Source organism: Oncorhynchus nerka, linkage group LG27, assembly GCF_034236695.1.
Source record: "Oncorhynchus nerka isolate Pitt River linkage group LG27, Oner_Uvic_2.0, whole genome shotgun sequence".
In the NCBI taxonomy this organism is placed as follows: Eukaryota; Metazoa; Chordata; class Actinopteri; order Salmoniformes; family Salmonidae; genus Oncorhynchus; species Oncorhynchus nerka.
This window is the reverse complement of record NC_088422.1, coordinates 22069055-22084565: the sequence shown is the minus strand read 5'-3', so window position 1 is coordinate 22084565 and position 15511 is coordinate 22069055. Positions and strand designations below refer to the sequence as shown.

The following is a 15511-nucleotide window of genomic DNA, read 5'->3' as shown; positions in this document are numbered from 1 at the left end:
CTAGGCCTGTTGTGAGTGGCTGGTTCAGTTATTTAGGGTTGAACAACTGTACAGTGGGTCACGTGACGGCATCTGCTGCTGGCTGAGCGAAGCGTGTTAGCAGGTAAAGAAATAAAAAGGTTTGTTATGATAACATAAACGAAAAATACAGTTCGTGCATTTGTTGTATGGGTTTGATTGACTTCAGTAATACTATTCGCGAAGAGACAGACCGGGCCATCATTTGACGTTACCAGTTAGCCACTTAAGCGACGACGAGGTGCGGATGGAGCTAGGAGATTCTAGCCCTGCCATAGCAATTGCATTGTGCGAACGTTTTCAAATGCTAGAAAGATTTGCTAGCATGCTATCAGCTAACCCACGGGTCAAGTAGCTAACTACTGACTAGCTAGCCATGTTCACACGCTTCTTGCTAGCAAATCGTTTCGCGTACGCCATAGTACTTTACAAGTTGTACATAGTAAACGTTACATTTTATTAGCTAATTTAACATAAGAGGACCTGTGTTGGGTCACTAATGTTTCTGCTCCAATGGGAGCGACCAGTAGCTTAGCTAGCTACTTAGTAGCTAGCCGGTTACACAAAGAGTTTCGTCCAACATTGTTTATTTTTGTCGAAAGTGATCTGCTATAACGTCGTAAGCATGCTTATCTATGTGGCGTTATGGGGTTAATACCTAAAACATCTGGATATTTAACGTTGAGGAAATTAGTACATTTGGGCTTTGTCCAGGCTCAATTTGTATATTTGAACAAATACTGTTACTTTTTCTTGGCAATATTTTAGCTAACTAATGTTAGCAAGTCAACGTTGGTCATCCTCTTGACATGTGAATCATCGAATTAAACAAACTCTGAAGCTATACTTTTGGGACGCACTGATTGTTGGAAATAGTTAACGTAACGTTAATCCTGCTCATAAATATTTTAGTAAGATTCATTTTCGTTCAATAACGAGGACTCTCGTCTAAATTGGCTAACTAACTACCTTAGCCTTATTTACTAGCTAATTTAACAGTAGTTACTATAATCAACTAGTTTGTTCGTGTTCCCACCCGGATTAGAGAACGCAGCTGTCACAATAACTAATAATGGCATCTGTTTAATGTTAGCGAGACGAGTGCTAACAAGCCAGCTACGCACTATCATTATTACTTTAATCAGTTGGTTTTTCAGCTAACTACCTAGGTAATCTACTATAGCCACTTGCCAGTCCGGTAGTGAGGCCTAATTTAGCTAACTAACGTTCATGTTTGTATTAACTTCACGGGCACATGAATCCCTGGCACGGCGCAAATTCGTTTTTTGCAACCCCAAATGGCTGCCCATAATTTGGATTTGGCGCTGTGGTTTGCACAAGGCCCTCGCTAGAACTTTCAAAAATAGTTGACTAAGCTACGTTAGCTAGCTTAGCGTCATTCACAGCCATACCAAACTACTTGGCCATGTCAATACAGAGCAACAATAATTGTCCTGTTTTATAAGTAGTCAATACTCAAAGGTACCATTTAATAAACTTGAGGTTATGATGTTCTAGTCAGATGTATGTGTGACGCTTGTTTGACCTGTACATCGAGCTATGTTTGTGAAACTGTTTTTGACTGTGCATGAGCGATGTAAGCTGACACCAGAACAGCCTCCCCCTGGTTTTGATGTCTAAATTTAAACACGAGGGGTAATGGATGGGGTTAGTCAAACATGGAAAAGTTAACAAAAGCAAGACTCCGTACTGTATACACTACAGAGATCCAAGGCTTGCCTAGCAGGTTGAAATGATTGATGTCCCTTTCACTGATTGATGTCGCCCCTCATCTGTTTCAGATTTTTCTATTTTGTACATACATTGTTTTGTATATACTGTATATGATGACTTCAGTGGTCAGCAATCCAGCTCGAGGAACTCGGGACAGAGCGCTGCCCACTACTACACACCCACAGAAACAGATACAAGTGAGTTTCCTACACACTTTCAGATTAGCAGCACTATGTACACGGTGAACCTTTGGTTCTCATGTTATTCCTGCCATTACACAAACTAACAATAGAGTTGACGTGTGTGTAACTGCCCTCTTTGAATGCAGGCCACAGCAGAACAGATTCGGCTTGCCCAGATGATCTATGACAAAAATGATGCTGACTTTGAGGATAAGGTCAAACAGGTGAGTACAGTGTGAAACAAGTTGTGAAAATGTGGAGAATTTATGTAGCCTAATATGTGTGATTAAGTTCAGTACCAATGCACACTAGCCCCAAGTGCTTGTGTCAATAAAGCTGAGTTGTTGTGCACACGTGCTGATTGTGTTCCCACAGCTGATTGAGGTGACTGGGAAGACCCAAGATGAGTGCATGGTGGCCCTCCATGACTGCAATGAGGATGTCAACAGAGCCATCAATTTCCTGCTGGAAAGCACCTCTGACACAGTGAGGGTCCCCGAACGATGCTCACCTTCACCCTTGCTCTGACTCATCCCGTGTCACTAACTCTCATTAAAGGCGTAATCTGTAGTTCCAACAAGAACAAAGCGGTTTCCCAGCTACTGTTTTGGTAAACATCTGAGTGATGAGGCTGAAGAAATGTAGCCACTATCAAATTCATAGTCTGACTTATGGATTGACCACCCATGAAATAAAAATTATCGTTTTTTAACCATGTTTTGTGGCAAAAGTGTTTGTTTACATTTTTACACAAAGGTGTAAAACACGGTTGTATTTTGGCTTCTGGCGGGATGCAAGCTAATGTGGCATTTTAAGTTATATTCTTCAAGAATCCATGAATATTCAACAATTTAAAGAAAAAATAATTGATAATTGATAGCCCCTTCAACCACTTGACTATTCAGTACCAAGTTTGCATCAATATATTCTCATAACCAAATCTAGTACCCATTTTCCAAGTTTGCTTATTTAGTGTTGAGTGTCTTCGTGTTTGCAATAAGGTATCTTTGTCTGTCAGACCACCTGGGAGACAGTTGGGAAAAAGGTGCGAGGGAAGGAGGGGGGTCCCTCGGAGATGAAGGACAACCGAGAGAAGAGAGGAGATCGCGAGGCAAGCCGGAGCCGCGGAGTCCCCAACAGGAGGGGCCGTGGAGCCAACCGCAGCAGAGAGGGTGAGGGGGAACACACCCAAGGGGGAGATATGAAAGGAAGTGTGTTACATAAATCATATCTTTGTTTTTGCTAGTGTGTTGATTTATACGTAATTGTTTCTCCCTTTGCCTCTCCTTTTCAGTTCGGCCAGAAGAGAATGGGTTTGAAATGTGTTCTGGGGATAAAGTTGCCGACCGTGGTCGCAGGGGGAGGGGCGTTGCTGGCAGAGGTAAATGCTACTATGAAAATTATGTACACTACATAGCCAAAAGTAGGTGGACACCTGCTCGTCAAACATCTCATTCCAAAATCTTAGCCATTAATATGGAGTTGGTCCCTCTTTGCTGCTATAACAGCCTCTACTCTTCTGGGGAGGCTTTCCACTAGATGTTGGAACATTCCTGCGGGGACTTGCTTCTATTCAGCCATGAGAGCTTTAGTGAGCTCGTACACTGATGTTGGGCGATTAGGCCTGGCTCTCAGTCGGAGTTCCAATTCATCCCAAAGGTGTTTGATGGGGTTGAGGTCAGGGCTCTGTGCAGGCCAGTCAAGTTCTTCCACACTGATCTCAAACCATTTCTGTATACACCTTTCTTTGTGCATGGGGGCATTGTCATGCTGAAACAGGAAATGGCATTCCCTGAACTGTTGCCACAAAGTTGAAGCCCAGAATCATCTAGAATGTCATTGTATGCTATGCATTAAGATTTCCCTTCACTGGAACTAGGGGGCCTTGCCCAAACCATTATTCCTCCTCCACCAAACTTTACAGTTGGCCCTATGCGTTGGGACAGGTAGCTTTCACCTGGCATCCACCAAACCCAAATTTGTTCGTTGTACTGTGCGATGGTGAAGCGTGTTTCATCACTCCACAGGATGCTTTTCCACTACAGAGTCCAATGGTGACAAGCTTTATACCAATCCAGCCAAATGCTGCGCTTGGTGTTCGTGAGGTTCTGTACAGCTGCTTGGCCATAGAAACCTATTTCATGAAGCTCCCGACGAACGGTCCTTGTGCTGACGTTGCTTCGAGGCAGTTTGGAACTCAGTAGTGAGTGTTGCAACCAAGGACGCAATGTTTACGTGCTTCAGCACTCGGCGGTCCTGTTCCTTTGAGCTTGTGGGACATATTATTTTCCAGATGAGCTGTTTCTCCTAGATATTTCCACTTTGCAATAACAGCACTTACAGTTGACCGGGGCAGCTCTAGCAGGGCAGAAATTTAACAACCCGACTTGGAAAGGTGGCATCCTATGACGGTCCCAGGCCATTCTACTGCTGTTGTGTCTGTGGAGATGGCATGGCTGTGTGCTTCGACTTTACACACCTGTCTGCAACTTGTATGGCTGAAATAGCCGAATCCACTCATTTGAAGGGTGTGTACACATACTTTTGGCCATGTCGTGTATCTGAATTCTATAGTGCTGATATTATTAAGTGCTGATTATTTGATAAATCCATTGCATCGGGAGTGCTACAGTTTGCAGATACATATTTTTTTTCTAAGTGCTCTGTTCTGTCTACCTGCACCTTGTCAAATCTGTTGTTTTTTGCCCATTTATACTACGTTACTGGTACTGGCCAACCTGAACTAATGTCCCACTGAGCCTTGTTGTACCTTGCCACACCCTGTCCCACAAGATTCCACTTTGCCATGCTATACAACAGCCTTTACATTACGTTAATCCTCCCCAAAATGGCATATAAAGTGGGTATCTAGTTGATGGGGGGGGGGGGTTTAGTTGGCGATGTGTCCATTTGTGTCGCCCAGAAATTCTTGTAAGTGCCATTGTATATTTCACACGCAATCTTCAAAGTATTCCTACCCTTTGACTTATTTCACATTCTGTTACAGCCTGAATTTAAAATGATATCTAATTTCTCACCCATCTACACATAATACCCCGTAATAACAGTGAAAACATGTTTCTAGAGATGTTAGATATTTATGCATTTCATTTTCAATAAATTTCCTAATTTACTGAAGTATTCACACTCCTGAGTCAATACTTTATATAAGCACTGTGGGTGGTGATAACAGCATTGAGTTGTGCAGGGCTGATATACATACCAAAGACATCCGGCTTTGGGGATTTTCTCTCATTCTTGCTTTCAGATTTTCTCAAGCGCTGTTAAGTTAGATGGGGAGTGGTGGTGAAAAGCAATCTGCAAGTCTTTCCACAGACTGGCTGGGTCACTCAAGGACTTTCACATTCTTGTTCCGAAGCCATTCCAGCATGGCTTTATGCTTAGGGTCATTTTCCTTTTGGAATGTAAATCTTAGCCTCAGTCTCTCATTTGCCCTCTGAAGCAGGTTCTCAAGGTTTTGACTGTATTTGGCTCCATTCATTGTTCACTTTATGCTTATCAGTCTTCCAGTCCCTGCTGCTGAAAAGCATCCCCATGCATCATGATGCTGCCACCACCATGCTTCACGGTAGGGATGGTGTTAGACGGAGGATGAGCTGTGCCTGGTTTTCTCCAAACATAGCACTTTGCGTTCAAGCCAAAGAGTTCAATTTTGGTTTCATCTGACCACAAACTTTACCTGTATGTCTTTCACATGCCTTTTTGCAAACTTCAGGCACGCTGTAATGTAACTTTCTCTGGAGTGACTTCCATCTGGCCACTATAGACTATTGTCCTTCTGGCAGATTCTTCCTTCTCAGCCAAGGAACTCTCTAGTTCTGTCAGTGCTTCTTGCTCAGTTTGGTTGGACGGCCAGCTCTAGGCTGAGTCTGGGTAGCTCCGTATTTTTTCAATTTCTCAAGGATGGAGACTACTTCGCTCTAGGAAATTTCCAACACTATAGAAATTGTTTTATACCCTTCCCCAGATATTTGCCTCATCGCAATTCTATCTCGGGGATCTAGTGACGGTTCCTTGGACTTCATGGTATAGTTTCTGCTCTGGCATGCGCTGTCAACTGTGGGACCATTATATAGACGTGCGTTTCTTTCCAAATCATGTCCAAACAATTGATTTGGCCACAGATGGACTCCATGTTGTAGTGACATTGGAAATAAGTTAGATGCACCTGAGCTCAATTTGGGATGTCATAGCAAAGGGGTTTGAATTATTATGTAAATTATAATTTTATTTTCAATGCATTTACAACATGAACAGGTTTTCACTTGGTCTTTATGTGGTGTTGTGTGTAGATGGGTGAGAAATTTATATTAAATCCATTTTGTATTCGGGCTGTAACACAATGTGGAATAAGTAATGCGGTATGAATACTTTCTGAATGCACTACTGTCCTGCAGCTGCTATAGAACAGGGAGGGGGGGGTGGACAAGCCAGGGAGGTTGTTTTGGTTGGGGTAAAGTCATGCAGAGGAAGTGGAGTCAGGAGTGCCAGTGATGGCAGTTGCTGTCTGTAAATGTATTTATCATATGTCCTAAGCTGTCTAGGCTAAGCCAATCCTCGTATACTGATCCAAGACCTGTCAAATGCTGTCAGCCTGAAATCCAAACCCTGATTTCTGATAAGCAAGTAGTGTCAGGTGTTCAGTCTGTTCAAAATTCTCTACCAGTCTACATGTGTAACTGACTCATAGCAGCATGCCCAACATACTGTACCATGCCCCCTTCTAACCTGTTTTGAAGCAACACATATCAGACATTTGTGCTGAAAACATGTCTGTTTTAAAACACAGGCATTAGGTGTAATTTAATGCACTGGTTTGTGTCTTGCAGCAGAGGTCAGACGTAGTGTTTCTGTGTGTCTTTAGGGTTGGGGGGTCGCGGAAGGGGAAGAGCAGCTGGTGGTAACAGGTTCTCCTCTCAGGGGATGGGGTGAGTTGACGATCCACACTGGAGATCTCCTGCTGTTTGTTTATTCAGCTGTGTGTATCTAATTTATTTGTCACATACACATGGTTAGCAGATGTTAATGCGAGTGTAGTGAAATGCTTGTGCTTCTAGTTCTGACAGTGCAGTAATATCTAACAAGTGTGTGTAGATGTGGCTGTTTCACAGTATCATAGCGTTGCTTAATAATGATTACAAGCACATAGATGAACCCCTAACCCTCTCCCCACCTAAGGATCTTCAACCCCGCCGATTACAACGCTAACTCTAGCGGGTCTCGCCAGGAAACTTGGGAAGCAGAGGGGAACGAAGGTGGAGATGGTATAGGTGAGTAGGGTTGGCCAGTATCTGGATTTTCATACCGTTTCTGTACAACTCTGGGGTATACGGTATTACTGAATGTCTACACGGGGTGCTATTTAAAAATAAGAAACTCTCAAAACATTTTAGGCAAAAGGGATCTTGATCCTGGAGGGGATTAAATGTCTCCGCTGTAACCAATAAGCTTGATCTTGACATTCTATACAGTCAAATTGGTTTGCCTGAGTTCTGAAATGTAGCCCACTCCTTTTCGAGGTGTAGGTTTTAGAGCTTTAAAGCATGGTTGTAGTAGGATAGTCCTGGACACAGTTGGAGCAGTGCGGTTTGGCCTCAACCAGGACCGTGTTCCATTAGGCACCGAAAAGGAAGAAACCCGATTTTAAAACTGGAATGGACAACCTGGGTTTGTCCAATAAGAAATTATTTTGTTTTCCTTTGTGATACATTATAGTGTTTACTCTGTGTGCCCCTAATGAACACAACTCTGATTGTGCTGCTGACTGAGCTCTGTCGGACAGAGGGGTACCCCCCCCCCAGGCATGAGGACTAACTCACGTACCCCTACTGTCCCCTACCATCATAGGAGGAACATGGAGAGGCAACTTGGAAGACTGGGCTGCAGAAGACTGGAATGAGGATGTGAGTGATGGTTGCCACATTCAACTTTATATTACAGTGGCTACACAAGCACACACGCATAACAACAGTTCTCTTCCTGATATTCTGTTTTTATCAACAGCTGTCTGAAACCAAAGTGTTCACTGCCTCTGCTCCTGCGAACCACATCACATCTGGACACAAGTATGGGCTCCAATCTAATGCTTACAGGAACGCACACTTAACCCCATGAAATACTCTCATATCTCTGTCTTTCCCCGAGTCTTACAGCACGAATTCTCACAAATAACAGTAAAATGGCTTTGGGTTGGAATGCGAAGGTTTCATAGTAATGATATGAGTTGTGGGTATATGTAATCATTTCTCTGTATCTGCTTGTAAAATAATGGCGATGATGGTTACGAGCACATAGCTGAACCCGTTGTGTGCAATACCTCAATCTCTGAATCTCCTTTCGTCCAGTGACTTCATTATTTTTTCCATTGCATTCACTCTGCTCAACTTCTCATGGAGAGAGCAATATATAAATGCGAGGTATTATACATAAATAGAAGTGATATTTCATTTAGGCAAAGAAGCAGTATCAGGGTACAACACTAAACTATCCATTCAGTGTCCCATTGTAAATGTACTGGTCGTCCTCTTTCCTCTCCAGTGTGGACATGGGCTCGCTGCTGCCCAAGACGGGCGGTGTGGAGGCGGATCTGGGTGGCATGGAGCCCCCTGCCCCTGTGTGCGTGGGGGGCCAGAGCCTGGTGTTCACCAACTCTCACCACAACTGCGCTCGCCCCGCCACACACAGCTATGCCAGTGCTGCCTCTGGCACTAGCTACACCCACGGTGCCCTGGTGAGGCAGCCAGCCACACACACACTTCCTTTTCATGGTTATACATATCTGTACAGGCTTTCACACAGGTACACTATCAACTGCTCTGTCCGTTAGTCCTCAGTCCTTGGCTCTGGATTTGGGGCGCTGAGTGGGCCCAAGCCGAACCTGGGTGAGGTTAGGATACCAGAGCAGCTCAACGGGCCCCAGCTCACCCCGCGGACCCATCAGCAGCTGGTCACCGCGGGCAACAGCAGTGTCGCCAAAGAATCCGGTCCACCTGCAGTTCAAGGCTCCGCCCCCATTTCTGCCAGCGAAACCAAGGCCCCGAGAGTGGAGAAGGGCCCTGTTCTAACCTCTCACTGTAAGACACATACGGGTGCTATCATATGGAAAAGGTTCAAGTGAGGTGTGGGTACATGTCATTGTTTGTCTGTATCGACTTGTCGAATAGGAGGAGATAATGATGGTTACAAGCACATAGCTGAATCTTCATGTGTGGACTACCTCAATGACTGAATCTCCTTCCATCCTCAAATTGCATTCTTTCCCCAATACATTATCACTGTTCAACCTCTCATTCTACCCCCCCCCCCCAAAAGTAAAATCTATGGTGACAGTGGGGGGGAGACTCATGGTACATGTAGATTTGAGGAGTCAGATCTGTATTTACTGGACTGCTAATGCCACCATTAACTCTTCTCTCGGTCTTCTCCAGTGGATCTAAAGATGCAGCCGGAGCCTTCCTCTGTCCTCAGCCAGCTGGCCCGGCGGCAGCAGCAGGCCCAGCATAGCTCCCTTCCCCAGGCAGAGCCTCTGTCTCTTCCCCCCCAGGTACCTACTCCCCCAGGCCACTACGATGCCGGGCCCCCGCCTCCCAGAGACGGACACTCCCTGGACCATCAGGCTCCCATGGCTGAACCCCCACAGAGGCAGATCAAGACCCAGAGACGCAGAGTACCTCCTCCCTCAAAGGTTAGGAAACGTGTGGAAGTAGAGGTTGCCTGCTCACTCAGAGGGTACATAACAATAAGTGTTTGTTTTTCAACCATTTGTAAACATATCTAAAAGTACTGTAGGTAAGTGCAACTTTGCACACATTTGGTCTGAAATGTCTTCGAGCCTGTGACTGAGTGTAATTTATGCATTAAACTTTGAATAGTTTGTCCCTCTCATCCTCTTTCTTAATCCCTCTTGCTTGGTCTCCTCAGATCCCCTCATCTGCGGTGGAGATGCCAGGCTCAGCAGATGTGTCTGGTCTTAACGTGCAGTTTGGGGCCCTGGACTTTGACTCGGAGCCCAGTGTGATTGATATGGGCCACCAGGCTGAGCCTGCCAGGGAGCTGGCCCCCACAGCTGTACCCCAGCCCCAAAGCAGCTTGTTTTCCAAACCTGGACCAGTCAGGTGTTTATTTACTGCATTTTCTTAGTATCACTGTGTTGTATATACGTGTAGAGGCCACGGTGAACTTGCTTTACACGAACTCGTCCCTTTACGTTGTTGTTGCAGTGAGCCCCTTGGCAGCTTGTCATCCATGCCGCCGTCGATATCAGACCCCAGTTTCCCGTCTCTGGGTTTGCCCAGTGCCACACCATCCCCCTCCCTGGGTCTCCCCAGCGCCGCCCCGCCCTCCACCTCAGCTAGCAGAGTGGACAACGGCCCCGTGCAGCGGATGCCCCCCCACCTTGGCTACCCCCAGAGCAAAGACACCCCGCCGCCCCTCTCACTGTGAGTCACCAACACTGGATTTGTCAGGTGTGGTCAGACACTCTCTCGATTAAGACTACTCCTCCTGTCTCTCATAAATATGGAGATGATGGTTACAAGCACATATCTGACTCTTACTATGTTGAATACCTCAATGACTGAATCTCCTATGGTCAATGGACACTTAAGACCCTCAGGCATTAAAGATTACTGGAGCTCTACTTTATCAGCACTGTATAGTGAAATCAAAATAGCCGACTGAGAATGTCAATGTCTTTCACAGAATGGCTATGGTGGCGTGAGGACACAGGGCCCTGAGGACTGTAAGTACTCAGGACAATTTGTGATTGCCGAAAGTGTTATTTCATGGTGAAGTCCAGCACGCTTGCTTATCTGTTTCTTCTCTTTCAGCGATGTCGTTGGCTTCTCGAACCCCTAAGCCCCAATCCCCTCCCATGAGCAGTGACAGTGGCCCCGTCCACCATGTTCCCTCCCCAGCCCCCACACCTTCCTACTCTGCCCCTCTGCCATCTGTCAGCAGGTAAGCCCATCACTCCCCTCCCCCAGTAATTCTCATAATGGAGATGATGATGGTTACAAGCACATAGATGAATCTTAATATGTGGACTACCTCAATGACTGAATCTCCCATCTACTGTATTGACTGACAAAATAATAAAGTCCTTGTTGTAATGAGTTGGTTTAAACTTTAAGACTCATCGGATGATTTGGTAACGTTACCTGTTTTCTCTGCCACGGTTTCCCCAGTCATGTGACCAGTACATACTCGTCAGGATCTGCCCTCTCCACTAGCTCCTCCCTTACGGTCAGCACAGTGTCTTCTTTTGGGGTTAATGTAAATCACGTCCAAAACTGATCTAAAATAAGCGCTGAAAATGTGAAGAGTAAAAATGCTACCAAAAAACTAAACTGCTGTCTGTCCAACTCTCCCTCCTGCCGCCCCACAGATGACCAGTGAGGAGAGCAGTAGTCTCCACGCCTTCTCTTCCTCATCTGGCCCTTCCATCAATGCTGCCGTTAGCAGCTCCAATGGCATGATGCATGTCCCCGGAGCACCTGGTCTATCCGCCAATGGCAACACCACCCTCTCAGCTGCCGGACGCACTGCCCAACCCCTGCTGAACACCACATCTGGTGAGCTCAGGAGAACCATGCTGTCACACACAGGTTTTTTTTGGTCACTTAACGGTCCTACTCTCTGCTGTCTATTATTTGACTGTAGACCTGTGGAATTTTGACTCGCCGCTCTCTCATTCTTGTTCCACAGGCAAAGCCCCCCCTAACTTGGCCCAAGGACTGCCCCCTCTGCTGGCTAATCAGTACATTATGGGCCCTGGAGGCCTGCTCCCTGCATACCCGGTAATGACGCTAAACCTCTTTTTCTCTTGCATGCTCTCGTTCTTTGTTTCCATGAATTCCCATCCATTTCTCTTTACCAGTCTTGTTTTCCCCAAGTCTTTCTCTCACTGGCCTGCCATCGCACCCTTTCTCTCGCTCTCTTCCCTTTCATACCTTTCGGTTCTTGGTTGAATATGTGGATTATTTCGGTTGACCTGTTTCATTTGGTCATTGTACCTCTCTAAAGCAGATCTATGGATATGAGGACCTACAGATGCTGCAGTCTCGTCTGCCTATGGTGAGTAACTTTTCACACATGTACTACGCCGATGAAGCGCAATGCAGCACACATTTGTTTGCCCAGATGGACTCTTGCACGGTCTCTGGTTTAGATGACCCAAACAAAAATAAATGTTCATGATTAATATTGCATATCTGTGTCCCTGTCATAACATCGAGATGGTTACAAGCACATGGCTGAATCCTAATATGTGGACTACCTCAATGACTGTTGAATCTGTTTGGCTTCTCCTGGTGTCTATTCCTCTGTAGGACTACTATGGAGTTGCATTCCCTGGTACAACCGCAACCATGCCTGGCAGAGATGGGCTAGCCAACAATCCATACTCAGGTAATGCTTGTTCCACATTCATTTACAGATGCACTATAGTCGGTGGCCTGAACCAGATCTTGGGTGCACACCATAATATGGAGATGATGATGGTTACAAGCACATAGCTGAAACTTTATTTGTGGACTACCTCAATGACTGAATCTCCATCTCCTCTGACTAACAACAGTATAATTAAAGCTTGATTTACTTCTGGGGGGGGGGGGGGCGGCGGCGGTGGCTGAATTGAAAGGGACTAGCTAATTCAGCTCCTCCCAACTCTCACACAGTGCCTTCAGAAAGTGTTCATACACTTTGGCTTATTCCACATTTTGTTACAGCCTGAATACAAAATGGAATAAGTTTATTGATAATCCATCTACACGCAACACCACGTGATGACAGTGAAAACACGTTTTGCTAATTTATTGAAAATGAAATGCAGAAATATCTTATTGACATAAGTATTCACACCCCTGAGTTAATAGTTTGTCGAATCACCTTGGACGGCATTTACAGCTTGTCTTGGGTTTGTCGATGAGCCTTGCACACCTGGATTTTTTTATTTTTTCCCCCCATTCTTTCTTGCAGATTTTGTCAGGGTCTGTTAAGTTAGATGGGAAGTGGCGGTGAAGAGCAATCAAGTCTTTCCACAGATTTTCAATGCGATTCAAGTCTGCGCTTTGGCTGGGTCACTCAAGGACTTTCATATTTTTGTTCTGAAGCCATTCCAGCATTTCTTTTGGTCATTGGCCTGTTGGAATGCAAATCTTCGCCCCAGTCTTAAGGTTGTTTGCACTCTAAAGCGGGTTCTTATCCAAGATTTGCTCGTATTTGGCTCTATTCATTTTTCCCTCTATCTTTATCAGTCTCCCAGTCCCTGCTACTGAAAAGCATCCCCATAGCATGATGCTGCCGCCACCATGCTTCACGGTAGGGGTGATAAGCTGAGCCTGGTTTTCTCTAGACATAACTCTTTGGCCTGAATGCAAAGTTGGTCATGTGCTTTTTCTCAGGAGTGGTGTCCGTCTGGCCATTCGCCCATAAAGACTTACGGTTGTTTCTCATCTCAACCAAGGAACTTTGTAGTTCTGACAGTGGTCATTGGATTCTTGGTCACCTCCCTGACCAAGGTCCTTTTTGCCCCCCGGGTGCTCAGTTTGGTCGGACGACCAGCTCCAGGCAGTGTGAGTACTTCAATATTTTTTCCAATTTCCCAATGTTGGAGATCACTGGGCAATTGGAAACTTTCAACACTAGAAATGGTTTTATACCCTTCCCCAGGTATATGCCTACATTTGGAGTGTCATAGCAAAGGGGTGTGAGTACTTATGGAAGTTGCATTTCTATAGTTAATTTTCAATATATTTGCTAACATTTCTAAACATGTTTTCACTGTCATTATGGGGTGTGTGGGGGGGGATACTTTTGATTTGTTTTGAGTTCAGGTTGGAACACAAAATGTTGAGTAAGTCAAGGGGTATAAATACTCTCTCATTCCCTCTCATGCATTTGCCTGTTCTCAGAGGGGGAATTCTGACCGAGGGGTTAACCTCTCAGGGATATTCGGGACGGTAGCGCCCCGCCAGTGAAAGTGCAGGGCGCCAAATTCAAAACAACAAAAATCTCATAATTAAAATTCCTCAAGCATTTTAAAGATAAAATTGCTCGTCAATCCAGCCACAGTGTCTGATTTCAAAAAGGCTTTACAGCAAAAGCACCACAAACGATTGTTAGGTCACCAAGTCACAGAAAAACACAGCCATTTTTCCAGCCAAAGAGAGGAGTCACACAAAGTAGAAATATAGATCAAATTAATCACTAACCTTTGATCTTCATCAGATGACACTCATAGGACTTCATGTTACACAATACATGTATGTTTTGTTTGATAAAGTGCATATTTATATCCAGAAATCTCATTTTACATTGGCGTGCTATGTTCAGTAGTTCCAAAACATGCAGTGATTTTGCAGAGAGCCACATCAATTTACAGAAATACTCATAATAAACATTGATAAAAGATACAAGTGTTATGCATGGAACTTTAGATATACTTCTCCTTGATGCAACTGCTGTGTCAGATTTCAAATAAACTCTACGGATAAAGCACACAATGCTATAATCTGAGTATGGCGCTCCGAGACCAAAACAGCCAAAGAGATATCCGCCATGTTGTGGAGTCAACATTAGTCAGAAATAGCATTATAAAAATATTCACTTACCTTTGATGATCTTCATCAGAATGCACTCCCAGGAATCCCAGTTCCACAATAAATGTTTGATTTGTTCGATAAAGTTCATAATTTCTGTCAATACCTCCCTTTTGTTAGGGCGTTTGGTAAACAAATCCAAACATGTCAAACGAAGTATAGAATCAATCTTTAGGTTTTTATCATAAATCTTCAATAATGTTCCAACCGGAGAATTCCTATGTCTGTAGAAAAGCAATGGAACCCAAGCTTACTTTCACATGACCGTGCGTCACGAGCTCATGGCAATCTGCCAGACACCTGGCTCAATCCCCTCTCATTCGGCCCCACTTCACAGTAGAAGCATCAAACAAAGTTCTAAAGACTGACATCTAGTGGAAGCCGTAGGAAGTGCAAGATGACCAATATCCCACTATCTTCGATAGGCTGAGTTGAAAACCTACAAACCTCAGATTTCCCACTTCCTGGTTGGATTTTATTGAGGTTTTCGCCTACCATATGAGTTCTGTTATACTCGCAGACATCATTCAAACAGTTTTAGAAAACACTCAAACTTCAATCTATGCATATTCTAGCTTTTATGGCTGAGTTCTCCATGCACTGTAATTTACAAATTGATAAAAGCTAGGTAAATGAGTAATCTGTTTGGATAAGGGGATTGTTAATATTAATGACAGTTTTAGATCTATTTGATCATATGATCACCGGAGATTAGAGGTCGACCGATTATGATTTTCCAATAACGATACCGATTATTGGAGGACCAAACAAAGCCGATACCGACTAATTGGCCAATTTATATTTATTTGTAATAATGACAATTACAACAATAATGAATGAACACTTACCTTAATATAATACATCAATAAAATCAATTTAGCCTCAAATAAATAATGAAACATGTTCAATTTGATTTAAATAATGCAAAACAAAGTGTTGGAGAAGAAAGGAAAAGTA

At 44.4% G+C, this 15511-nt stretch overlaps 1 non-coding gene and 1 pseudogene across 1 annotated transcript; both read left to right on the top strand.

The window, feature by feature from the left end:
• Window positions 1-19: 19 nt before the first annotated feature.
• LOC115111359 (ubiquitin-associated protein 2-like) overlaps window positions 20-15511 on the top strand; it is a 32112-nt pseudogene continuing 16620 nt past the window's right edge.
• Window positions 9116-9194, top strand: LOC115112600 (small nucleolar RNA SNORD121A). The gene has a single exon (XR_003860974.1). It is a non-coding gene; the product is annotated as a small nucleolar RNA SNORD121A (small nucleolar RNA).